Genomic DNA, 26938 nt, shown 5'->3' on the forward strand with positions numbered 1-26938 from the left:
GAGACCACGAATAGTGATACAATCACTTATTGCTATTACTACAAGAACCAGTATGGCCTCGATATTAGTGATTTGCAGCAGCCATTGCTTGTCAGGTAAGTAAAAATAAGGATGGAGAAGCAATAGGATCACAGGATAGTATAAGATTGCAAGTATAGTTCGAGATTTGAAGGGAATTTGGTGCAGGAAAAGTAAAGTTATTCTATGTTCTAATCTGTCCTGGACAAGTTTGAATTCTTCCCATGAGTTGTCTCTAACATTGCTATTATCATTAAATTTGGAAAAAGAGATTATACTCTCAGTAATTTCTCGATCTATAAAATCTCAAAAGGTTCCACCAGACTACTTACGTTTATCATGTCAAAGTTGGCTGATTTTTCCTTAAAATTTCTTTCCGTATCATCAGCTTGGAGTTTTGACACCTGCAATTTGTGACTGGACAATAGGGATCAGCTTATCCTGTCTTTCCACACTATCTTTCAAAGTATGCAGCCTTTGTTTTACTGTGTCAAATGTAACATTGCACACACTCTGAAATGATCCAAATTTTTCCCTAAATTCAGACTCTATATTGTTACCCTTTTCTTCAATGTCAAATTCTAATTTCTGGGTCAACTTCTGAAATTGGTCATCCTGCTTTTGGCTTAGGTCAGTAAACATTTGATTCATGTGGACAGTTAAGGAATTACTTAATTCATTCTTTAAATCTAATCACAAATTCTCCACTTTATCATTTAATACATCAAGCTTAGAATCTAAAGCTTCACCCAGTGCTTCTAGCTTTTCACTTAAAGTAGTACTTATTTCATTCCTCAAAGAGGCAATTTTCAGCAGTTGAAGTTACACCCTGTGCTTCCAATTTAGCATCTAATCTAGTTAGAGCTTTACTCTGAGCTATAAATAAATTTACTAATTCAGACAAGTCAGGCCCTTCTTTAGCAATTCTCATAGCCATGGCTGGTTCTGACATCTCTCCAACTGGAATAAGATTTTCACTCTGCAGCGGAGTGTGCACTGATATGAAACTTCCTGGCAGATTAAAACTGTGTGCCAGACCGAGACTCGAACTCGGGACCTTTGCCTTCTGCAGGCAAGTGCTCTACCATCTGAGCTACCCAAGCACGGCTCACACCCTGTGCTCACAGCTTTACTTCTGCCAGTACCTCATCTCTTACCCTCCAAACTTTACAGAAGCTCTTCTGCGAACCTTGCAGAACTAACACTTCTGAAAGAAAGGATATTGTGGACACATGGCTTAGCACTTGCCCGCAAAAGGCAGAGGTCCCAGGTTTGAGTCTCGGTTTGGCACACAGTTTTAATCTGCTAGGAAGTTTCATCTCTCCAACTGGTTGTATACTGTCCATGCTTCTATAGACTTTAGCTCTTGTGAGCATCTAATACTAATTTCAATTATACCAACTACACAGTAAACGTTCGCCCCACAGTATTTTGTAACACTTCTACTAGAGTAATAAAGTTTTTATTAGAAGCTCAACTAGTGTAGAATTCTTACTGTGTAGGTGAGCGAATGTGTAATCAATGCTGGTGGACAGCAGTGGCGCCAGTGTCGGTGAATGTTGGTTTCAGCATTGTGAACAGCAACTGGCGCAGTCGGTGTTGGTGGCTGGTTACTGCATCAGTGTTGGTGTGATGTACATGTGTGAAGACTGCTTACTCTCCACACCTGACCTTCTTAGTCAAAAAATTGAGGTCTTTTCTCCAGTTTTCTTCACTATTACTTTCTCAAGTCTTTTACTGCATTGCACTCGCAACTTCCTTCCACTGGTTTATTGGACTCATCCCAACTATTGGAAACAGTTGTCGTATCTTCTTATGTCTGGTTTCTATGGCAACTCATAATATCTTCTTCCCGTTTCTGTTGTAAAATTCCCATTTTCTTCGGGTCCTGTCACTTAGGTCGCCACATTCTAACATTCTCTGGACGACATCAAGAGACAACATGGTGCTGGGGTGTAAGACTCACACATCTCTCAATTAAGTTAACTTGCCTGTTATGTGTAGCAGATCCTCTTCTCTGGTTAATCCACTACATCGATCTCTTGACAGCTTCTTCTCTGAAGATATGTTCCTGGTTAAGGGGAATTTATTAACTACTTTTCTATCCTGGAAATAATTTGTGTACTTGTAGAATACTTCTCAATTAAATCACAATAATTTTCAATGTTCATAAACAATAACTTTAGCAAGCTAACTCATTCTTCGAACATTAGAATCATTTAGACGTCTTCTAAATAGCTTACATGGGTCTCGCTTCAATCATAACTGAGACATGAAAAAATTTAAAAGTCTGTATTCTCACCCCCACAAGATAGACACAAAGCCCATGTCTGCTACAGTAGTACAAGTTTATATGCCAACTAGCTCTGCAGATGATGAAGAAATTGACGAAATTCATGATGAGATAAAAGAAATTATTCAGGTAGTGAAGGGAGATGAAAATTTAATAGTCATAGGTGACTGGAATTTGAGAGTAGGAAAAGGGAGAGAAGGAAACGTAGTAGGTGAATATGGATTGGGGGTAAGAAATGAAAGAGGAAGCCGTCTGGTAGAATTTTGCACAGAGCATAACTTAATCATAGCTAACACTTGGTTCAATAATCATAAAAGAAGGTTGTATACATGGAAGAATCCTGGAGATACTAGAAGGTATTAGATAGATTATATAATGATAAGACAGAGATTTAGGAACCAGGTTTTAAATTGTATGATATTTTCAGGGGAAGATGTGGACTCTGACCACAATCTATTGGTTATGAACTGTAGATTTAAACAGAAGAAACTGCAAAAAGGTGGGAATTTAAGGAGATGGCACATGGATAAACTGACTAAACCAGAGGTTGTACAGAGTTTCAGGAAGAGCATAAGGGAACAATTGACAGGAATTGGGGAAAGAAATACAGTAGAAGAAGAATGGGTAGCTCTGAGGGATGAAGTAGTCAAGGCAGCAGAGGATCAAGTAGGTAAAAAGATGAGGGCTAGTAGAAATCCTTGGGTAACAGAAGAAATATTGAATTTAATTGATGAAAGGAAAAAATATAAAAATGCAGTAAATGAAGCAGGCAAAAGCGAATACAAACATCTCAAAACTGAGATCAACAGGAAGTGCAAAATGGCTAAGCAGGGATGACTAGAGGACAAATGTAAGGATGTAGAGGCTTATCTCACTAGGGGGTAAGACAGACACTGCCTGCAGGAAAATTAAAGAGACCTTTGGAGAAATGAGAGCCACTTGTATGAATATCAAGGGCTCTGATGGAATCCCAGTTCTAAGCAAAGAAGGGAATGCAGAAAGGTGGCAGGAGTATATAGAGGGTCTATACAAGGGCGATGGTCTTTAGGACAATATTATGGAAATGGAAGAGGCTGTAGATGCAGATGAAATGGGAGATACGATACTGTGTGAAGAGTTTGACAGAGCACTGAAAGACCTGAGTCAACGCAAGGCCCCGGGAGTAGACAACATTCCATTAGAACTGCTGATGGCCTTGGGAGAGCCAGTCCTGACAAAACTCTACCATCTGTGAGCAAGATGTATGAGACAGGTGAAATATCCTCAGACTTCAAGAAGAATATAATAATTCCAATCCCAAAGAAAGCAGGTGTTGACAGATGTGAAAATTACCGAACTATCAGTTTAATAAGTCACAGCTGCAAAATACTCACTCAAATTCTTTACAGATGAATGGAAAAACTGGTAGAAGCCGACCTCGGGGAAGATCGGTTTGGATTCCGTAGAAATGTTGGAACACATGAGACAATACTGACCTTATGACTTACCTTAGAAGAAAGATTAAGGAAAGGCAAACCTACATTTCTAGCATTTGGAGACATATAGAAAGCGTTTGACAATGTTGACTGGAATAATCTCTTTCAAATTCTAAAGGTGGCAGGGGTAAAATACAGGAAGCGAAAGGCTATTTACAATTTGTACAGAAACCAGATGGCAGTTATAAGAGTCAAGGGGCATGAAAGGGAAGCAGTGGTTGGGAAGGGAGTGAGACAGGGTTGTAGCCTCTCCCCTATGTTATTCAGTCTGTATACTGAGCAAGCAGTAAAGGAAACAAAAGAAAAATTCAGAGTAGGTATTAAAATCTATGGAGAAGAAATAAAAACTTTGAGGTTCGCCGATGCCATTGTAATTCTGTCAGAGACAGCAAAGGACTTGGAGGAGCAGTTGAACAGAATGGACAGTGTCTTGAAAGGAGGATATAAAATGAACATCAACAAAAGCAAAATGAGGATAATGGAATGTAGTCAAATTAAGTCGGGTGATGCTGAGGGAATTAGACTAGAAAATGAGACACTTAAAGTAGTAAAGGAGTTTTGCTCATTTGGGGTGCAAAATAGCTGATGATGGTTGAAGTAGAGAAGATATAAAATGTAGACTGGCAATGGCAAGGAAACCGTTTCTGAAGAAGAGAAATTTGTTAACATCGAGTATAGATTTAAGTGTCAAGAAGTCGTTTCTGAAAGTATTTGTATGGAGTGTAGCCATGTATGGAAGTGAAACATGGATGATAAATAGTTTGGACAAGAAGAGAATAGAAGCTTTTGAAATGTGGTGCTACAGAAGAATGCTGAAGATTAGATGGGTAGATCACATGACTAATGAGGAGGTATTGAATAGAATTGGGGAGAAGAGGAGTTTGTGGCACAACTTGACAAGGAGAAGGGACTGGTTGGTAGGACATGTTCTGAGGCATCAAGGGATCACAAATTTAGCATTGGAGGGCAGCGTGGAGGTTAAAAGTCATAGAGGGAGACCAAGAGAAGAATACACTAAGCAGATTCAGAAGGATATAGGTTGCAGTAAGTACTGGGAGATGAAGAAGCTTGCACAGGATAGAGTAGCATGGAGAGCTGCATCAAACCAGTCTCAGGACTGAAGACCACAACAACACAACAACAAAATTCTCATTCAAGTCCAACACATGAGTGTCCTTAGGAAACCTACTTTCGAGTGTCTACTAGTCTTTTTACAATCATCACAGACATTAAATAATGCAGAATACTACATAAACTTTTCTTGTTTTTCTTTGCCCATACACGAAACTCTGTGGACCGTACAGCAAGTATTTGTCTGCAGCCGTTCAGCCCCCATGTCCATCTTTTTCCTTGTGACTGTTCTTTTTTGACCTCCACATACAAATAAACTATGCAAGGTTGGCTGATACGTTTCTCCTACTCATATCTAAAATACTGGGTGTTCCTCCGAAATTCTGAAGCACTACCCACTCTATACTTTCCCTTCTGTGAAGATGTATCAGAGATACACTTACAGGAGTTCTCCAACAATAAAGGACCCTCTGCCGAAGCCTTCTGTGCACCGTTTGCCTCGATACAACATGTCCAGCAGGTGCTGCAAGTTCAGATGCCAGTTGCCATGCAGTACCATGGCAGTACAGCATGCCCTTACAGTTAAGTAACAGTCATCTTTTTCTGCTGTTACATGTGATAGAACTTGCTCTGGTCCTTGGGATATAGTTTTCGTCTCTATTAACTGTCACCACATTTGAGAAACAACAGAATGATTCACATTAAGCATCGGGCCAATTTGCGACTGTCCTGCTTCCATTCTTCTTATGGCTCTCCACCCCAGAGAGTCTGGTAGTGCCGACTGGAGAGGCACCACAGGACATTTTAATTTCCACTGTCCTGAATATAGGTTTCGTGAGTTCTATTACAAAATATATGAGTTTGAATTCCATAGAGCAAAGTACCGTGACATGTGATAGAAGAATGCTGTTTGAAGAGTCGTGGACAGCACTTTGGCACAGTTTGCTCTGTGCCATACTGCAGTGTCTGTAATGGTGTCACAGTGATGTGGGACTACCTGGCAAACACTACTCCATTTGATAGACGCCCTGATGGCATCAGTGGCGTGGTTGTCTGTTGTCCGGAATGCCATTTTCCATGCAGAACGTGATTGTACAGACATCAGTTGACAGTTTGTATGATTATATCATGAATTAGACTCAGGATGGGTATATAGTGGTTTGTTACTTTAATGTTGTACACCACTGTATTTCACCAGCAGAAAGGAGAATAAGGCAAGCAGGAAAAGAGGGTAAAAGAGAGAGGTCCTGGAGTTAATGAAAATTTGAGTCAATGTTCAGTTATGAGAGATTCGGAAGTAATAATGAATCAATAACTTGTATTAAAATTCGAAAGTAAAATGATGAAGTTAAATAAGTGGGCTGAGTTCAAATAAAACACAGGGTGCAATGGAAATGTAAAAGAAGAGTTGGAGCAGATCAAGAGAAAGGGATAGGGGGCTAAATATAAGGCATAAGCTGCAAAAGTAAAATAACTGAAAGGGAAACAAATGTAGATGGGTGGTCAGAAGAAGAATACAGACCATAAAAAGAAAAGGGAAGGCAGGCTAAGCATAAAAATGGGGGGGGGGGGCGGTAGGGGCAGGGGAGAGGGGAATCTAATAAGGAAAAATCTAGAATTAATGATGAGTAGGTTAATGCTGAGAGTCCTGTACACTGCTGACCATTAAAATAGCAAAATCACAAAGTTTCCATGCAACAGAATTCACATTGAGATGACTTGCTTGGATATTTAAATTATTATCATATCATTACAACCACACAAAATTGTCAGAGTAACTCCATTTACATTTTGCACATATGGAAAGATTACGCTGTGGATCTCCCATTCAAAAATTAAAGTTAAATGTTGTATATTCATGAGGAAATCATGTTACACCTCTTGTTAGGAGGAGGAACATGTACCAACTCATGTCAGAATTCAACAGCTGCGGGATTGTCGCCTACTGAGGTGGTGGTTTATCATTCAGTGATATTGCTGCTGATGTTAACTGGAATCCCATGACTATCATGCAAAGATGGAATTAATGGGCTCAGGAGGGCCATAATCAGCACCACACAGGACCTCAGTGGTACCACTTGAGCACTGTCTGGAAGGACACTCACTTTGTTTGCTCAGCTGTGCAGTATCATATATCCACCTTACCTTGAGGTAGTACATGGGCTTGTTTCCACCAAAAAAAGTATCCACACGGAGAATGTGACAATGTCTGGAGCAGCATGGACAGTAAGCACAGTGACTGTTGTCGAGACATCCCTCAATGCGGCAGCAGTGAGAATTGTGCCAACAGTTGTGTGCCCAGTAATTATACTGGACAGACTCTATGTCATATTCTGTGACAGATTCATGATGATGTATGTACCTGTATATAAAGGCATCAAGTTGAATAAATGTTGCAAGATTTCATTTGTCATTATCACATGGGCCAGGCAGCTGATATTAGAGTATGGGTTGCCATTGTGTACACAACAGTATCAGCTGTTTTTCACACAGCTCATAGTTTGGACAGCAGTCCTACATTAATGTCACATTAATGCTGGTGGCTGTGTCATTTCTTCAGAATTTCCATAATGTTATCTTTCAACAAGATGATGCAAGTTAACATGTTGCCTGTTATGTCTCAGTGCAAGGAGAAAGGGGCAACCTAGATGTATTTTACGCCACTGTTTGGAGAAAGATGGCTCACTAAAGAAGTCAAAGTTGGGTGAGAAACCTGTCTTGACACCTGAACAAGAAAAACTGTTTTTGTTTCAGTAAAGAAAAAAACATCCCAAATTATTTTAAAGAGACTGCTGGTTGTAAATGGTTTGACAATTTTTTGAAGAGGAACCCTGAAGCTGTGCAATAGGAAGCTCAAAGACTGAACCTGGTCTGGGCTCAAAAATTAAACAAATTCATAGCTGCTGGTCATTATGCAGACCCAAATCTTCAAGAAATACAATTTCTTCACTTTTCCAGAATGAGTGTTCAGTATGGATGGAAAAGGATGTTGCCTCCACCTTCATAAGGATCCAAGAGCTTTAGCCCAAAAGGGGGGCTTCATGAGTTCATGTTGTGCTCAAAAACCATGGAGAAAGTGTTAGAGTTGTGGCATGTGGGAACACTGTGCATTTGATGAACCCCCCAATAATTTTGTATGCAGAGGAGTGAAAAAATAAAGGCTGGAGAAAGGCCTGCCTGCTAGATCAATAACTGAAATGACTCCAAAAGGGAGCATGGCAGCTAACACCTTTGTTACTTTTTTGCAACATTTTTCCAGATTTAAAACCACCTGAACATGCTTTCTGATTTTTGATGGAGCCATGGCACACCTGGATTACAAAATTTTTTGTCAAAGTGGAAAAGCTTGACATTATCCTCTGTTGCTTGCCATCCAACACAACACCTGAATTGCAAAATGATGATGATGATGTTTGGTTTGTGGGGCGCTCAACTGCGTGGTTATCAGCGCCCGTACAATTATCCAATCTTCGCTCAGTCCAATTTCGCCACTTTCCTCGATGATGATGAAATGATGAGGACAACACAAACACCCAGTCATCTCGAGGCAGGTGAAAATCCCTGACCCCGCCGGGAATCGAACCCGGGACCCCGTGCTCGGGAGGCGAGAACGCTACCGCGAGACCACGAGCGGCGGACCCTGAATTGCAACCACCAGACAAAAGTTGGTACAGGAGCTTTGAAAGTTCTTTATATTGAGATGTTCTGAGACTTTTTTGCTTCACACCGGGATGAAAATGATATAAATTGGTTGAACTTTCCAGATGTTTTCTCCCCAGCATAGGGCAAATCAGTCACACAATCCAATATGACTAGCAGCTAAAGAGCTGTGGGAATTTACCCTTTCAATCCAAATGAGATCTCAGAAGAGATGTTTTCTCCTTATACTGTGCCTGAACTCTAACTTCCTGAATTGAAGAATGAACAAAGCTGAGGCTTGCCTGGTAACAATCAGGTAAGTGATCCAATTACTTCTAGCAGCTCATTGGACCAGTTCACTAGTCCTCTGGCATCATCTGTTCACACTACACCAGAAAAAAACTGAACATGCTAACCAAACTCAAAATGTCGATTATTCATCATCATTGTCTAACCCAATGGATACTCTTGACATTGAAGCTCTGTGTATTGATAGAGATGACTGTCCATCAGGAATTACATCATGCAGCAACATACCGTCTTCCAACTTTGGTACATTTCTTCAACTGCCAAAATAGAAGAGAAAAGCAATGGGGGACATAAGACCGCCCATAAATTTGCATAGAACTGTGGTGAAAAAAAGTATTTTCCAGCTAACAGAAACTCAGTTGCCTAAACCTAAAAAGAGACCAATTGTTAAACAGACGTTGACCAGCAAACCCAAGGGCAAACAGCAGCAACCAAACAAGAACAAGACATAGAAATCTACAGAAGCTGAAAGTTGGTACTGCAGTCTTTGTCAGGAGGACACAATCAAGGGCATGTGACACTACATAGTCTATTGGAATTTCTACCATGAAGAATGTGTTGGCCTTACTGCTGCTGTCAAAGATATTTTTGTTTGTCCCAATTGTGCAGTTGTGATGAGTAATTTTGCTCAATGTCTTGTGCTATTTTATTAAATAATTTCATGTTTTTGTTTCTTAAAATAAACTTTAGTGTCAAGTTAGTGAACAACTTAATTTTTAAACCGCTTTTGAATAAAGTAAAGGGTTGTTTGGTGTTGAGTTTATTCATTTTACATCAATATTATTTAATTTTAGTAAAACTGCACTATGAAACTTTAAAAAAAATCACAATTTTAGAACATGGAACAAGAGTGGCCCTACCATGTGGACATCCCCTTGATATGGCCACCAGTTAGACTTTTGGATTTTTGGTTTTTGGACCATTAAAACTACTTTCATGGGGAATGCGTAATTTATTTTGTGAAAGTCCATCAGTCTGGGAATGATTTAGGAAAGGAATTGTTATGACTTTTTTTGAAATGGTGACAAAAGAATTGTCAAATCTTAGCGTGGCCATATTAGGGGCATCCACTTTATATAAATTATTAATTATCTTTGTTATGTCATTATGACATTATTAAATCAATTGTAAGTAGCCAAGACAGCATAAAAGGATAGCTCAAATGTATTATAACAGCTATTTGCTTCTGACTGAGAGAATGTAGCCTATCATCAGGAGCTTTAGATTTTATTGTAATTTAATACTGCAAAAGAACTAGGAACATTGCACAGAACTATGAACAATGATTGAAGTTATAACTATTTGGAGGGAAAAATGTCAGTATTTGCACAACTCAAATGTGCTTATAAGTTACCTCTGACACTAACGTTGTTGTCTACAAAGATAAAAAGAGACTCACGTTTTCTGAAACTTTCTCCTTAGGCCAGTAACTTAAATACTTGTTCATTAATTCAAACAGTATTCTCATTTTATGTCACTGTTATATATTAACTAAACTAGTTTGGAAAGTTAGTAGCTTGTATGAAATGCACAAGTATTTTTTATAGTCTAAATGTGAATGAGTATTACACAGGTGATGTATTTCATTAATCGAGAATGACTTTATAATTTACATTAAATAAAAAGTAAGAAAGCACACATGAGTTAAAGCATGTTTGTTTATTTTTATTTTTGTTTATATTGGTAGTGATTTCAAATATAATGATTTCACTTGTCAAAAATAAATTACTTCTACAGCTCACAAAATGATTATAGCTTTTAATTTCATAATTTTTTAAAGGAAAGTGATTTGGACATCATGGAACAAGAAATCCAGAAAAATAAAGAAAACCAAAAGAAGGAGAAAATCTGTCAAAAATTCAGACGTGAAGAACAACATTTGGAGGTAAAAGATCTCATTATGTTTTAACATAAATGCATGAATACATTTTTGTTTAAGTGGCACAATAGTTTTTCTGCAAGACATTATTTAATTATGTCTTAATCATTAAAACAATTTCCAGTAATGTTAACTGACCACATGAGCACAACTGATAATTTCACCCCTCTCTCTGAGATATAGAGTATGTTATAACAGCGGTGAACACAGTAATCTACCAGAAATAATTCTTCACTCTGCACTAGACTGAGCACTATCTGGTAACTTCCTTGTAGATTTAAACAATACCAGTATTTTACAACATTATTTTTATTCTAAGGAGAGATAATTGATTGTTTTGCTGTTTTAAATTGGCTCTCCTTGCTTTCACTTAGAAACATGGTTGTTAGTGGCAAACCTTGGAACAATGATTTTGTCTAAGTTCTACCCCCACACCCCACTTTTGTTATGTATTTACTCAGTTATTTTCTTCATTCCTTTTTTTATCTAGATTACCCCTCTCCCCCCCCCCCCCCCCCCCTTTTCTCACTCTCCCTCTCTCTCTATGTTTTTTCTCCAGTCTCAGTTTTAGTTTTTAATTGCACTTTTCATTTGATTTCTCATTTCTGTTGCACTATCTATCATTTTTTTCTCATTCTGTCCTTATACCGATGCCAGACTACAGCTAGCACAAGTGCTTACCATTGTACTGCCTTTGACGACTTACTTTCTCTGCTACTATCCCTTTCATCTATTTTGTCTTGTCTTCACAATGAACAGGTCAGGCTCTCCTCTCATTACCCTTATTCACTTTCAGACTACAGTCATCTAGTAAATATCAAATTACCTTCACAGGCTATGTTTTCTAAATTCTTTTCTTCCAGAAAGATCTTATGTTTTGATGATTTGTATAGTGTAGTTAGTTTTTCTGACAGATTTATTACTTTAAAGAGAATTTTCTGTTTAAAAATTAATATGCTCTAAACTGTTTTCAAATACCATGTTTCTTTATTCTCAAGGTTATCCAGAAAGTAGATTGTGTTTTGTTTTTTTTCGTTTGTAAAAGAAGTATAGAAAAAAAGGAATTCAACTAGTTCTCAATGCCCTACCACAGTTCCACATCTATGTCATTGTCAAAATGCTGCATTGCAAGCCAGGTATTCATTGTTGGAAACAGGTGATAATCACTGGGCACAAGATCCCGACTGTACAGTGGATGAGGAAATAATCCAGAAATGTCTGTGATGCAACCATACACTGGTTCTTGTGGCATTCTGTCAAGATTTTTTGCACCCATCTTGCACCAAATTTGTGATAGCATGGCTTCTGTGCAATGGTTTCATATAACAAACTTCATTAAATTTGTGGAAAACTAAATGAGAGCTCTGTCATTGTGAATTGACAGTTTTCTTGAATCTTCTCATTGACTTTTGCAACCAGTTCAGCAGTCTCAACACTTGGATGTCACCTTCACTCATTGTTGTGAACAGTAGTTTGGTCACTTTTAAACCTGATGCACCACTGGCCCACTCTACCTTTAGTGATTATGTTGTTTCTGTACACTTCACACAGTTTCCAATAAATTTCAATCAGTTTAGACTTATTTTCCATCAAAAGCCTTAATACCAGTCACACTTCATAACTCATGGAATTTTCAACTGTAGCACGCATTTTGAAGTAACAGGAAATGACATGAACCTCATGTTGACATGATTGGATGCTGACTGAATAGACATATGTTCAGACAACAGTATGGCCACACTAGCTCTGCCCATGCTTGCTGCTAGTGAAAATGAAAGCTACTTTCAGGATTATCTGTGTAGAACTGTGTTTGATTTTACATAATATGAAAAAAATTGAAGTTATTTTATTTGGAAGATTTAATTGCTTATTTAAAAGTACAATAATGAATACTACTTAAATTCCACTGCTAAAAAGTAGGATTTAGTCAAGACTTATTTAAAGAGACATACAAATTTCTGAGACGTGCTAGAAAATATAATTGTCTTGTTCTTTTCTAAATAGTATTAACATAAAGTGTATGATGTAAGTATATTCAAATGTTGTAGGAATGTTCTTGTACAATGAGAATGTAACACACACACACACACACACACACACACACACACACACCTATGCCCCTGCATGGTGCTGGCTAGGCTGATAGTGCCAGTGCTTTTTTGCAGCAGGTGGACTGGAGGTGGTGGGGGTAGTGTTGGTGGGGGTAATGCTGGTTGGGATGCATAGAGGGAGAGGCAGATGAGTGATAGGGAGAGTGACTGGAGTTGGGTGGCTAGTGGCTCGAAGGGAGACAACTGGTTTGCCAACCAAGAATATGGGAGGGAGAGATGGCAGGTATAAGGGCTGGCATGATTGCAGAGGCCGGTGGGAAGCAGCACACACTGAAGACAATGTGCACACATGAATTGGGAGAGGGTGACAGGACAGAGGAAAGGGAAATTGTTGGATGGAGGGTGCAGGGACAGTGGAGATTGAAGCTACGATGATTATAGCACTAGGGGATTTATTTTAAGGATAACTCCCATCTGCATAGTTCATATAAGCTGGTGCTGGAGGGAAGGATCCAACTGGAAAATAGAGAAAAATCCAAGAAAGAACCTTTCTTACAGGTTCATTTAGTAAGCATGAAAGAGCCATGGAGATTCTCAACCAACTCCAGTGGGAGACACTGTGAGACAGGCATTCTGCGTTATGGTACGGTCTACTGTTAAAATTCTAAGAGTGTATGTTCCTAGAAGAATCAACCAGTAAATTGCTTCCTTCTATACATATCTTGCAAAAAATGCCATCAAGATAAAATTAAAGAAATGTGAGCTCGCATGGAGGCTTACCAGCATTCATTTTTACAGTGAACCATATGTGCCTAGAACAAGAAAAGGGAGAATGGTACTTGTACACAAAGTATCCTTGAACACACACCATAAAGTGAGTTATGGAATAATGGGTAGGGGTAGATGTAGACGGTGGAGATTTTGCTATACTTGTGAAAGGATTAGAGAAGAATTAACACTATTTAATTTAACAAGTTAATAAAATTTTTATTTACTTATAAATCTGTAGAGAATATAAATAGCATAGATGTTATCAACATATGAATACATACAGTACAGACACATAAATGTAGAGAATTAGAACACATAAACAGATACATATATTATTTGCCTCTGTGTGTTACATGTTTGTGCATCATATTTCGCTATTCTATTGAACATACTGTAAAATTCCTCTTAATCACAGCAGTTACCCATTAGCATAATTGTCAACAAAATTTACATATTATTTCAAGCAGTTATTGTCAGTATAAAATCATTTTTCTAGCAGATAATTATTTAGCAGCAAAAACAATCAATTACTGATAATATTATTTAATTGGATAGATAAAAAATCTACTCACCAAGCTACGGCAGAGTACACACACACATAAAAGACTGTTGCGATTGGCAAGCTTTTGGAGCCAGTGGCTCCTTCTTCAGGCAGAAGGGTTGAATTAGAAGGAAAAAGGATGAAGGAAAAGGACTGGAGAGGTCTGGGTAAAGGGGTAGATTTTGGAAAAGTCACCCAGAACTGTGGGTGCAAGGGAGACTTACCATATGGGATGAGAAGGAAAGACTGATTGCTGGGGACTTCATCAGACAAGATTTGTAAACCTGAGCGCTTAAAGGTGGAAGGCATGGTAATACGCTAGACAGAGATTACTACTAAAACGTTGTGCATGAGTTAATAAGAGTTAGAAGCTATGTGCATTGTACAGTGAAAAATAGATGGGAAAGACAATGAAAGAGGTAGGAAATTAAAATGGAGTGAAGCAAAGAGTAGTTACAGTGAAGAAAATCTGAGATGGATGAAATTAACGTAAATTAAGGCCAGGCGGGTGATGAGAACCAAGGACATGTTGTAGTGCTACTTCCCACCTGCAGATTCTGAGAAACTGTTGTCTGGGGGAAGAATCCAAATGGCACGTGTGGTGGAACAGGTGCCGAGATTATGAATGTCACGTTGTAGAGCATGCTCTGCAATAGGATATTGAAAGTTGCCATATATGCCCACTGCCAATGTCCATTCATCATAATTGATAATTTGGTGGTAGTCATGCTGATGTAGAAGGCTGGAGAGGGTTTACATAATAGCTGGTATAAGACATGTGTCATTTCACAGGTGGCTCTCTCTTTGGTAGTATATGTTTTGCCAGTTACAGGACTTAATATTATAGGTGGTGGTTGGAGGGTGCATAAGGCAAGTCTTGCAGCAAGGATGGTCACAGGGGTAGGAGCAACAGGGCAGGGAGACGGGTGCAGAAGGAGCATAGGGTCTGACGGGAATGTTGCAGAGATTGGGAGGACAACGGAAAGCTATTGGAGGTGTTGTGGGCAAAATTTCAGACAGAATGGATCTCTCATTTCAGGGCATGATTTCAGGAACTCATGGCCCTGTGAAAGTAGCTGATTAACACATTCCAGATAATACTGAGTCACCAAGGTGTCCTCTGAAGCTGTTTTGTGGAGGGATCAGCAGTACCAGGATTGGATATGATGGCCCAGGAAATCTGCTTTTCAACCAGGCTGGTGGGGTAATTATGTGCAGTGAAGGCTGATGTGAGAATGGTGGTGTATTGCTGTAAAGAGTCTGCATCTGAACAAATACATTTGCCTCGGATGCCATGGCTGTATGGGAGGCAACATTTGACGTGGAAAGCATGGCAACTGTCAAAATGTAAGTACTGTTGTTTGTTGGTATGTTTAATGTCAGCAGAAGTGTGTAGCTGGCCTTCATTGAGGACGAGATCAACATCAAGGAAAGTGGCATGGGATTCAGAATAGGTCCATGTGAAATTTAATTGTGTATTTAGAGATTCCAGGAATTTTAGCAGGTCAGCCTCACCATGAGTCCATATGGTAAAGATGCCATCAATGTATCCAAACCAAAACAGGGGCTGCAGACTTATGGATCACAGGAAAGCCCTTTCCAAGTGACCCATGAAAAATTTGGCATAGGAAGGAGCCATCCTGCTTCCAATGGCCGTACCCCTGATCTGTTTGTATGTCTGCCCCTCAAAGAAGAAGTAGTTGTGGTAAGGTAAAGTTGATTAAGGTGAGTAGGAAGGATGTCATAGATTTGGAATCAGGTGGTCACTGACAGGAAATGTTCAGCACCAGACAGACCATGTACATGGCGGACGTTGGTATAGAGGGAGGTGGCATCAATGGTGACAAGCAAGGTGTGTGGTGGGAGACGGACAGGCACAGATTTCAGATGATCTAGGAAATGGTTGGTATCCTTTATGTAGGAGGGGAGTTTTGGCACCATGGGTTGCAGGTGTTGGTAAACTAAGGCAGATATATGTTCGGGGGTGCATTGAAGCCAGCAACTATAGGATGGCCAGGATGACTGGGTCTGTGTATCTTAGGTTAGAAGGTAAAAGTGGGGGGGGGGGGGGGGGGGTGCATGGTTTGGGTGGGGTGAGAAGTTCTATGGATTGAGGTGTTGGTCCTTCTGAGGGGCCTGAGGTTTTAAGGAGGGACTGCAGGTCAGTTTGAATCACGGGTATGGGATCTTGATGGCAGACACTATATGTTGAGGTGTCTGACAGCTGGCATAGACCTCCACTAACATATTTCTTTTGGTCAAGTATTAGAGGTAGATCCTTTTTTCTGCTGGGAGCATAATTATGGAGTCATCAGCTTTTAGGGAATGTAGTTCCTGGAGTTCTGTAGAGGACAGGTTGCTGCAAGATTTGCCATGTGTACCCTCCTACCACCACCTACAACAGCCCTGTGACTGGCAAAATATATACTGTCAACCTGTGAAAACACTTCAGCCTTCTACATCAGCATGACTACCACCAAATTATCAGTTATGATGAATGGACGTAGGTAGAGGGTATATACTGGCAACTTGCAATATCCTGTTGCAGAGCATGCTCTACAACATGACATTCATAATCTTGGCACTTGTTTCACCACACGTGCCATATGGATTCTCCCCCCAGGCACCAGTTTCTCAGAATTCCTCAGATGGAACTAGCACTACAACATGTCCTTGGTTCTCATCACCCACCTGGCCTTAATTTATATTAATCTCTTCCATCTCAACTTTTCTTCATTGTAACTACCCTTTGCTTCACTCCATTTTAATTTCCTACTTCTTTCGTTGTCTTTCCCGTCTGTTTTACACTGTACAATGCTCTTAGCTTCTCACTCTTATTAACTTGCACATGATGTTTTAGTAGTAATCTCTGTCTTGCATATTACCATGTCTTTCACCTTTAAGATTTCAGGTTTTCAAATCCTATCTGATGCAGTCCCCAACAATCAGTCTTTCCTTCTCATCCCCTATGATAAGTCTCCCCTGATCCATGGTTCTGGGTGACTTTCCCAAAATCTACCCCTTTTCCTAGACCTCTCCAGTCCTTTTCCTTCATCCCTCTTCCTTCCCCTCCAACCCTTGTGCCTGAAGAAGGAGCCACTGGCTCCGAAAGCTTGTCAGTCACAACAGTCTTTTATGTGTGTGTATTCTGCCGCCACTTGGTGAGTAGATTTCTTACCTATCCAGTAAGATAATTTTTTCAAGTATTCTTGAGCGTATGTATTTCACTTTTGCCTTTAATGTCCTGTGGAAGTTTGTTTCATCATTTAATTCCATTATGTAACACACTATTTGGATTTTTTTTTCCTATCAACATGTAACTGTTGGCTGCATATCATTTTGACTTTATACAGAGACCTGTTCATTGGGTGCTGGCCAATTTCTTTCTTTATGTGGATCACTGTTTGCAAAATGTGTTCACATGGAACAGTCAAGATTCTCATAGATTTAAACCACTCAGTGCAGTGAGTTTTTTGTCATAATTCATATGGCCGTTTTTTGTAGCTTGAACATTGTTTGTACAAACATCTTATATGTTTCCCAGAACATTATCCCATAACTAATTTTAGGATGAAGATAGTTTTGTGGTGCATGAGCTACTACACACTGAATTTATTAATCTAAGAACATAGTATATTGAAGCTATTTGCTTTCCAAGGGCAGTACTATGCTCACTCCACTTTAATTGTGCATCAACATGTATCCTTAGAAATTTTATTCTTGATACGTGTTGTATGAGTTCATTTTTCACTTCTAAAGAGTTACTATTGGTTTTCCTGCTTGTGTGGAAAGTATTTTTTTTTTTTCATTTATGGTTAATTGGTTGTATTCTACCCACTTGCACAATGCATGAATGTTTCTTCAGCTTTGCTGCTTTGTCATTCAGTACAGTTGGTGTCACATCGCTGATTAGTACATTACTGTCATTAGCAAACTGTACTGTTTCACCGTGACTGGTGCTCTGGGAAAGTAATTGATATATATCAAGAAGAATATTGGACTGAGCTTATTATCTTCAGAGCCTCCAATATTAATGTATTCTTGGTTGGAATAGTGTTATATGGTAGGACTGGAGTTTGTTTGAAAAATCTCAATCCATTGCATTCTGTTTTTCATACAAGGTGTACAACTTTGCTTCTGCCATTTTCTCCCCAACACTTGAGGCTTTAATGAAACGAATTGGTTACACAGGTATCATTCAAAATATTTTCAATTGCTGTCCACTACTTTCTTTCATCTTTTGGGCAGTGTACGAATCCTGTGTCGAAAAAATTGTTCGTCTTTTGAAGTGATCCATGAATCGATCCAATTTGTGATGTCTTCATGAGATTGGAAGTGTTGGTCAGCCAGGCCATGCACCATTGATCTAAACAGATGATAGTTAGAGGGAGCAATGTCTGGAGAATACCACGGGTAGGGTGGGAGTTCCCATTTTAATATTTCCAAGTAAGTTTTGACCTCTTTTGCAATGTGGGTTCGAGCGTTGTCATGCTGCAAAATCACTTTATTGTGCCTCTCGCTGTATTGCGACCATTTGTCTTTTATTGCTCTGCTCAGATGTATTAACTGCATTTGATAATGAGCACCTGTGATTGTTTCACTTGGTTTTAACACCTCATAGTACAAGACGCCAAGCTGGTCCCACCAAACGCAGAGCATGATCTTGGAGCCATGAGTATTCAGTTTTGCCATCAACGTGGAAACATCCGGGATATCTCCATAATTTTTTGCGTTTAGGGTTATCGTAATGAACCCAGTTTTCATCCCCGGTCACAATGCGATGCAGAAATCCGTTCTGTTTTTGCCTCCGAAACAACTGTTCACAAACACACAAACACCGTTCAACACCTCTTGGTTTCAGCTCACACGGGACTCAAGTTCCTTCTTTCTGAATCATGCCCATAGCCTTGAGACATTTCTAAATGGCTTGCTGTGTCACTCCCACTAATCATGCCAATTATTTTTGAGCAGCATGCCTGAAACCAAACTGTTTTTTTGCACAGCAGATTCTACATTGTTAAGGACCTCACAGGTCTGATTTTCATTATGCTTTCTATTACTTTTGAAAATGATGACAGTAAAGAGATGGGCCTCTAATTATGTGTATTTTCTGGGTCATCTTGCTTATATGGAGGCAGGACCTTTGCCTGTTTTAGTATCTCTGTGAAGCAACCTGTGGTAACAGATTCATTTCTGATGGGCATTATAGGACATGTGCTATTGTATGTACAGTCCTTCAGCAAGTACAAAGGCACTTCATCTATAACTGATGAGGATTTATTTTTTAGATTACACTCAATATTTCTTAGTTCTTCCACAGTGGTGATTCGCAGCACAATTATGTTTGGAACATAGTTCAGCGTTGTTTTTACAGGTTGTATTTTTTCAGATTTCTGTTGCAGCTTAATAGCTTTGTTGCTGAAGTATTGATTTGCTAAGATAGCTTTTTTGGTGTGGTATCATTGTGCTGAAATTGTGCATGTACTTATTTTGTCTTTTTTTCTGTTTGTCTTCTGTCTGGTGACATTCCAGGCAACTTGTATTTTGTTTTCTATAAAATTATCATTTTAGGCATTATTTGCTGCCAGTAACACTTTTCTACATATCTTTTTGTATGTGTGGTAGTAGATTAGAGCTGCAGGATCATTTTGCTTGTTTCTTATGCTTCTGAGGTGCTTGATGATTACAGATGATTTCCTTGCTTCATTGGTCATCCAGTTATTTTTGTTTCTTGATTTAATGACTCTTATTACTTTTGGGAACTCTTCTTCAAATGCGTATTTAAATACCACCAGAAATGTTGGAAACTTACTATCTGTACTAGTCTCTGGATATAGTTCTTCCCACGTTTCCCCTTTTGGCTCAGAGAAAAACCCTTCTGTATGTAAGTATTTTTGTTTTATTTTCTACAGCTATGTTTAATTTTAATGTCTGACTGTACTGATATGAAAGATTATCAGCAGCATCACAACTTCCTTTCTATATGTCAGTTAGTATATGGTCAGTGATTGATGCTGAATGCTTCATTACTCTTGTGACAGTGTTAATCAACGGTGATATTCTGTAGCTGCACATAATGTTCAAGAATGCATTGGAGAACCCATATGAGTCCATTGTGTTGAAGTTTAAGTCTCCAAAAATGAGAATTTTTTCCTTAGAATTAGAAACCATGTACAGTACTTTGATTAATTTTGCTGTGAAAATATCCATGTCACCACTGGAAGGATAGTAAATACATAATATAGTTAGTTTTTGTAATAAATATGGCTTTCTTATATCTATAGAATATACTTCTACATGTTTTTCTTTTGTTAATGAAATAATGTTATTTATAACTTTATATACAATCCCTTTCCTTACATATAAGCATGATTCAGCACATCTCATAGTGTTCTGTTATAATAGCAAGCTACATTATATGAATTTAGAGTTACATGTGTATTTCAGACCTCCTACAGCAATGTTCTGTTACACAAACAAGTGAGCTATCAATAGTCTACTGTTCCACTTTGAGCTGTTACACATTATTTCTTAAGGGCTGGTTATTTTGGTGAAGGATTGAAAAACACTGCACACTGCTTACCTTGGAGATTTCTCGTTTTCTTGACCTCATCTAAAAAACTATTTGGATGTTGAGGAGATATAGTTTTCCTATTGTTCTCATCACTATCCATGTCCAATTAGCCTGAGTGTGCCTAAAGCTTTTTTATGTGTATTTATCCCTTGCTGCGTTTTCCTATCCTGGTACAGTATCACTCAGGTGCACACACAGGAAAAAATTTATTGGTGTTAATCTTGTCTGAGGTTTAATTTTTATTTGATTGCTTTGAGTAACAGCTGTCAGTCATGTATTGGTCTTGGCTGAGGTTTGATTTTTATTTGACTGCTCTGAATGACACATGTCAATCATGTGTATACTAACGGCAATGATTTTGGTGACACATGGGTTCTTTGTATAATTTTTAAGGGACTAATTTAGCTTGCTGATTTCAGGTCACAGTGACAGGCAGACAAAATCCTAATGAAGAATATAACCTAGTTGCTCCAGTCCTGGGTGGTACTGAATCATGGTGGAGTGCTACTTTGCAGCCAGTTATTTGGACTAGGCGAGGAGTCTAATTTGGTCAGTAAAGACCTCAAAGAGACCATCAGCATATTTGGAGAGGACTTCTTATTGCTGTAGATGTGGCAATCATGGGTGGCTAGTCTATATGGAAGTGGCTTCTTGGTGTGGCGTGGGTGGCAGCTATTGAAGTAGAGGTATTGTTGGTGGTTGGTAACTTGTATGTGGCTGGAGGTACGGATGCTGCCATCAGTGAGGTGTAGTTTGACATTGACAAATGTTGTTTGTTGAGATGAGTTGGATCAGGTGAAGCAAATGGGGGAGAAGGTATTGAGCTCCTGGAGGAATGTAGATAGGGTGTGCTCACCCTCATTCAGATCATGTAGGTGTCACCAATGAATCCAAACCAGGTGAGGGGTTTGGGATTCTGGATGGCTACAAAGAATTCCTCTAGATGTACCATGAGTTGGTTGGTTTAGCATAGTGCCATGCGACTGTCCATGGCAGTGCCATGGATTAGTTTGTGGGTGATTCATTTAAAGAAGAAGTAATTTTGGGTTGGAGTTAGGAAGGAAGTTGTAGGGTTGGAGGTAGTCAAATATTGGATTGGGAAAGATAGGGTCATTAGTGGAATGGCCATGAGCATTGTGGACACTAGTGTAGAGGGAGATTGTAATGACAGTGGCAAACAAAGTGCTAACTGATAAAGGTACAGGAACTCTGGAGATTAGGTACAGAAAATGATCAGTGTCTTTTATGCAGGAGAATAGGTTACAGGCAATAGACTGAAGGTGTTGATCCATGAGGGCAGAGATCCTCTGTGTGTGTGTGTGTGTGTGTGTGTGTGTGTGTGTGTGTGTGTGTGTGTGTGCGGTGGGGGGAGGGGGGGAGGGGGTAGTATCCAGCTACGATGGGGCATCCTGACTGGTTAAGTGTATGTATTTGAGAAACCATGTAGAATGTAGGAGTGTGAGGAATGTGGATGTAATGTCCAGTCCCTCTTCACATCGCTAGGTCTGTCCCACAACCTCTCCCCTGAGCGTATCTCACTCCTGTCCCTCGCTACTCTTTGCACTCTTACATTTTACAAGCTTCTTAAAATACATAATTCCAACCACCCAAGAGCTCCATTGTGCCTGGATACTTTCAGCCTATTACCGATAAACTACCCTCCTGCACTAGCATTACCTTTACCAATTCTCTGCAGTTCCTATACCTTTCCCAGCCACCACTCTACTTGGCACTATCAATGCCATCTCCTCTACACTAGGGGTTTACAGACTCACTCATACCATGGGTTGCAAACCCCTCGCTGTGGTTAAGTAAGGGCCACAATAGAGGGAGGGGGGAAGGGGGGTAAAAGGATTCACACCATTTCACAAATATTCAGTTTATGTAAATGTGATCCTTTCTTTATACCTGTTGGTTATAATTAAAGTGCAGCTACTTACTGAGGTCCAATGCGGGCTGTAGTTATCATATGACAGTGAAACTTGGTAGATATGTTAATGTGAAACTAATTTGCACCGGATAGCAAATTAGTTCCAGTTGTGGACACCAGGTACAAATCTGTGCAGTGTTAGTGAAACTGTTTTATGTGAATGGCAGAAATTAAAGTGCTGCATTGAGATAATACCACTGACTGAGAGGTCTGAGGAGAGGCTGATGTCATTAAATGGTTTAAAGAAGATGGTAATTGAATTCAAAAACCGGGGTGAACTTGGAAAGGAAGGCTGTGGAAGTTAGTGATGAGGTTGCTGTTGCTGTAACTGACCATGTAGCAAATGCCTCTGATAGTGGTAGTGCTTGTGCAGCATAGGAATTGTCCATCCCACGGTCAACAGTACAGGAAGTTTTGTGGTCTATTTTGCACTGTTACCTGTACAAGATCCAGATGGTATAGCAATTGAAACCTCATGATCCGCAACAATGTTCTGAATTTTCTTTGGTTTCTGGCACAAATCAAAGCTGATGACATGAGGCTGGGAAATATTCAGTGGAGTGACAAGGCGCATTTTACACTATATGGTACAATGCTTACACAGCACTGCCAAATTTGGGGTACTGTTAAACCACTTGTTCTGCACAAAGAGCCATTTTACTCACCGTACGTGACTGTTTGGTGCAGATTCAAAAGTACCTTTATTCGCAGTCCATTCTTCGGTGAAGAGAGTATGGCCAGAGGGCCTGTTAAGTGTATCATGACATCTGCACATTATCAAGACCTCCTTGTACAACATGTGATTCCTATTTTGGAAGAGTGCATCTGTGAGGAAACCACTATCTTTATGCATGGTGGAACAATACTTCACGTGGCTCACCCAGTGAGAGGTCTGCTTAATGCAACCTTCCACAAACGTGTTATCTCCAGAAGTTTTCCTGCAAGATAATTTGGTATGAATCTGTATGGCTTTTGGCTCTGGGCATATCTTGAAAGAATGCATTCCCAAGGGACACATTCAGTCTCTACCTGATCTGGAGGCCAGTTTACAGGAACGTGTTGCTCAGATTCCACCGGCACTGCTGTGAGCAACTGTTGACTATGTCATTTTATGGATAAATTATATCTTCAGTGACCATATTGAACAAACTGTGTAAGTGGTGGTTGATAATAAAATCAACATTATGCCTTTCTCACTTGTTTCACCTTTTCTGCCCATGCCTGGTTCCTAATTCATTATATATGGGAACACTTTCGTGCATCTTTCTTGTATTCACAGCACCAGATTTTCACCTGGTGGCCAAAATTGTAAATTGTCTTTTTTCAGTGTAAATTCATTATGCATTAATGCATTAGAACATCTACTAAGTTTCACTGCCACTTGATAACAACAGCCCCCACTAAACTTCTGTCAGTAGCTGCAATGTAATTATAACCACTCAGTGTTATTATTGACCAATGATCATGAAGTAAATGCTTACAGATTCATTTTATTTATAATTTATCCATTTTTACATTATTATTGATTGATGATCATGAAGTAAATGTTTACAGGATCCCACACATACATAAAATTGTTGTTTACTTCATCACAAAAAGTTCAACACAGTAAACCATAGAGTTTAATGCATTAAAATGTAAGCTGATGAAGTTCACTGTCACAAGTTATGTGCTGTAAAATACACAAATCACTGATGACTAAAAATGTCATTCCCAGCAGGCCATTCAGCTGTTCATTTTCTCATGACTGCATTGTTCCACAATTCTACAAGTTGAAAAATAATGTGCCGTGAAACAAGTTACTATCTGTATTGGGATCGTAATGCTCCAATTCCAGCTAGAGTGACTTACCTGAAAAGATTCTACAAGGGCCTGCCTTCTCCATTCCAGGAGGGAATGAAAGACAAGTAAAAAAAGAATTACAAAAAGAAGTGGTGAGGCACGGGCTGTTATCATCAGACCAGTAGAGGGGCACATGCAGCCCTTGGATTGATATCTGTGTATTCTTACTCTGTACTAAAATATGCCCAGTGCCTTTCCATCAGTGAACACTATCTCTTCCAACACTTCACTCACTCCAAACCTACAATTTCCTTTTTGGGCATCAGGACCGACTATGTCCTCACCCACAATTGTTTATACTTTGAACATATCACAAATCCACAGTGTCCATGAGCAGTCAAATGGCACCATCCTATGCCAAGCTATTCCTGGGTCAACTAAAGGAACCCTCCCCACCTGCTCAGAATCCTGAACCCCTTGCCTGGTTCACATTCACTGATGATGTCTTCACAGTCTGGACTGAAGATGAAAACACCTTATATGTATTCCTTCAGGACCACAACACGTCCTCATTTTGCTTCACCTGGTCCTCCTCAGCTCAACAGCCACTTTCTTCAGTGTCAACCTATGCCTCACAGATAGCTCCATCAATACCTCCATCCACATCACACTTACCAACCACCAATAATATCTCCATTTTGGCAGTTGCCGCCCATTCCACATCAAGATGTCCCTTCCATGCAGATTAGCATCTGGAGTGGCAAGCAGTCACTCTCCATGAGGGTCTGACTGAGGCTTTCAAAGACCAAAATTACACTCCTTACCTTGTCCAAAAACAGATCTTCCATGCTTTGTCTCCTCAGTTGCCTACCATCCATCACATACCCATTGCCAGGCCATAAAGGAGTGCCCTTTGTGAAATTACAAGGGGAGGTCCCCAGCTGTGGTACTGAATTTTTGAAACTACCTAAACAGTGAAACTTCCTGGCAGATTAAAACTGTGTGCCGGACCAAGACTCGAACTTGGGACCTTTGCCTAGTCTCGGTTCCGCACACAGTTTTACTCTGCCAGGAAGTTTCATATCAGCACACACTCTGCTGTAGAGTGAAAATTTCATTCTATCTAAACAGTGTTGTAGGTTAAAATCCCAGAATTACACCCTGCAGCCATTCAGCCTGATGGGCCCTTGTTGGTGAAAAAAGAAGAAAAAAAAATTCTTAAGTTTACATGAAGCTCAGTAGCATTAACAAAGTATGGTTTACTGACTGGTTGCATTTTGTAACAGATAGAGCAAGGCCTTCATGTGCAGAAGGCCATGGATTTGAATATTGTTGGGTCCTTTACATGTTTTTATTTCTAAAAGCTTATTGAAATGCTTTTGATTATTATTTTTATTCAGTTAATTGGTTTAAATACAACTTTTTACTTCTATTCCCAAAGGAACATTTTAATCATCATATGAATTTTTTTGTTTGTTCTCATTTTTTTCTTTCTATCATTCTTCTCCCACTCAGAATTTTTGTGAATGTGAATTTAATTATATTTATCTATTATAATATTTAAATTTCTGAAAATGTCAATCTATCAGTTAAAAAACAAAGGACGAAATAATCTATTTACATTGACTGCATAGTGGTGTCAAAAATGTAGTTTTCATTACAAGATGAGCACTTTTTTGGATGGTAATCATCATACAAACCTTTAAAACATTGCATAAATTCCTATAGCCTTATGGACAAAATAATGCAGATAAAACAAAAGAAGGGATTATAAATAAAATAAAATTCAAGCAAAATGAGGACTAGAAATAATGAACGCAGTAACACGGAGGAAAAAATAGGATGATAAAAAGAAGGAAATTAAATCAAAATTAGTACATAAAATTAATTAAATTCATGTGAACAAAGATTTAAATTGGAAAAAGATGATAGGAAAAAATGAGAGCAAATGAAGAAGTTGATATGATGGTTAAAAATGATGTGACAAAGGAACAGAAATAAAAAATTTTGGTAAAAGTTTAAAAATGAAACAAATAAAAAGTACATGAGTAGGTTTAATGCCATGACCTTCTGCACACAACTGCCTTACTCTATCTATTACACCACACAATCAGTCAATATGATCTTCCTTATTTAATTCATTCAAAATCCAATTTTTTTCAATTGCTCACACTCAATGTGAATGGCTGCAGGGTGTGACACCTGGGATCTTAACCTACGAAGTTACATCACTGTATAGATATATTCAATACTCCATGAGGTTTTGGCTACCTATCTCCATGCCCTGAAATGAGAAATATCCTCCCCATTGTCCACATCACCTCTTCCATGGTGGTATTCTGTCACCCACCCAATCTAGGAAATATACTTGTCTATCCCTATTCTATCCCTGTTCCTAAACTCATTGACCCATGGCTCATATCACTGTAGAAGCATAGATACCAGGCCAGTTCCATACATTATCCCACTACAATCTACTCCAGTCCCAGCTCAGGCATTTCGTACCCCATCAAAGGCAATGCACCTTATAAAATCAGGCATGTGATCTATTAACTCAGCTGCAACCATTGTGTGGCATTCTATGTAGACATTACCACCAATGAGC

At 39.2% G+C, this 26938-nt stretch overlaps 1 protein-coding gene across 1 annotated transcript in view; it reads left to right on the top strand.

Moving 5' to 3' along the window:
* Positions 1-26938, top strand: part of LOC126188371 (putative leucine-rich repeat-containing protein DDB_G0290503) — a 180132-nt gene that overhangs the window by 100156 nt on the left and 53038 nt on the right. The gene's annotated exons all lie outside the window — the stretch shown is intronic.

Source organism: Schistocerca cancellata, chromosome 5, assembly GCF_023864275.1.
Source record: "Schistocerca cancellata isolate TAMUIC-IGC-003103 chromosome 5, iqSchCanc2.1, whole genome shotgun sequence".
Classification (NCBI taxonomy): Eukaryota; Metazoa; Arthropoda; class Insecta; order Orthoptera; family Acrididae; genus Schistocerca; species Schistocerca cancellata.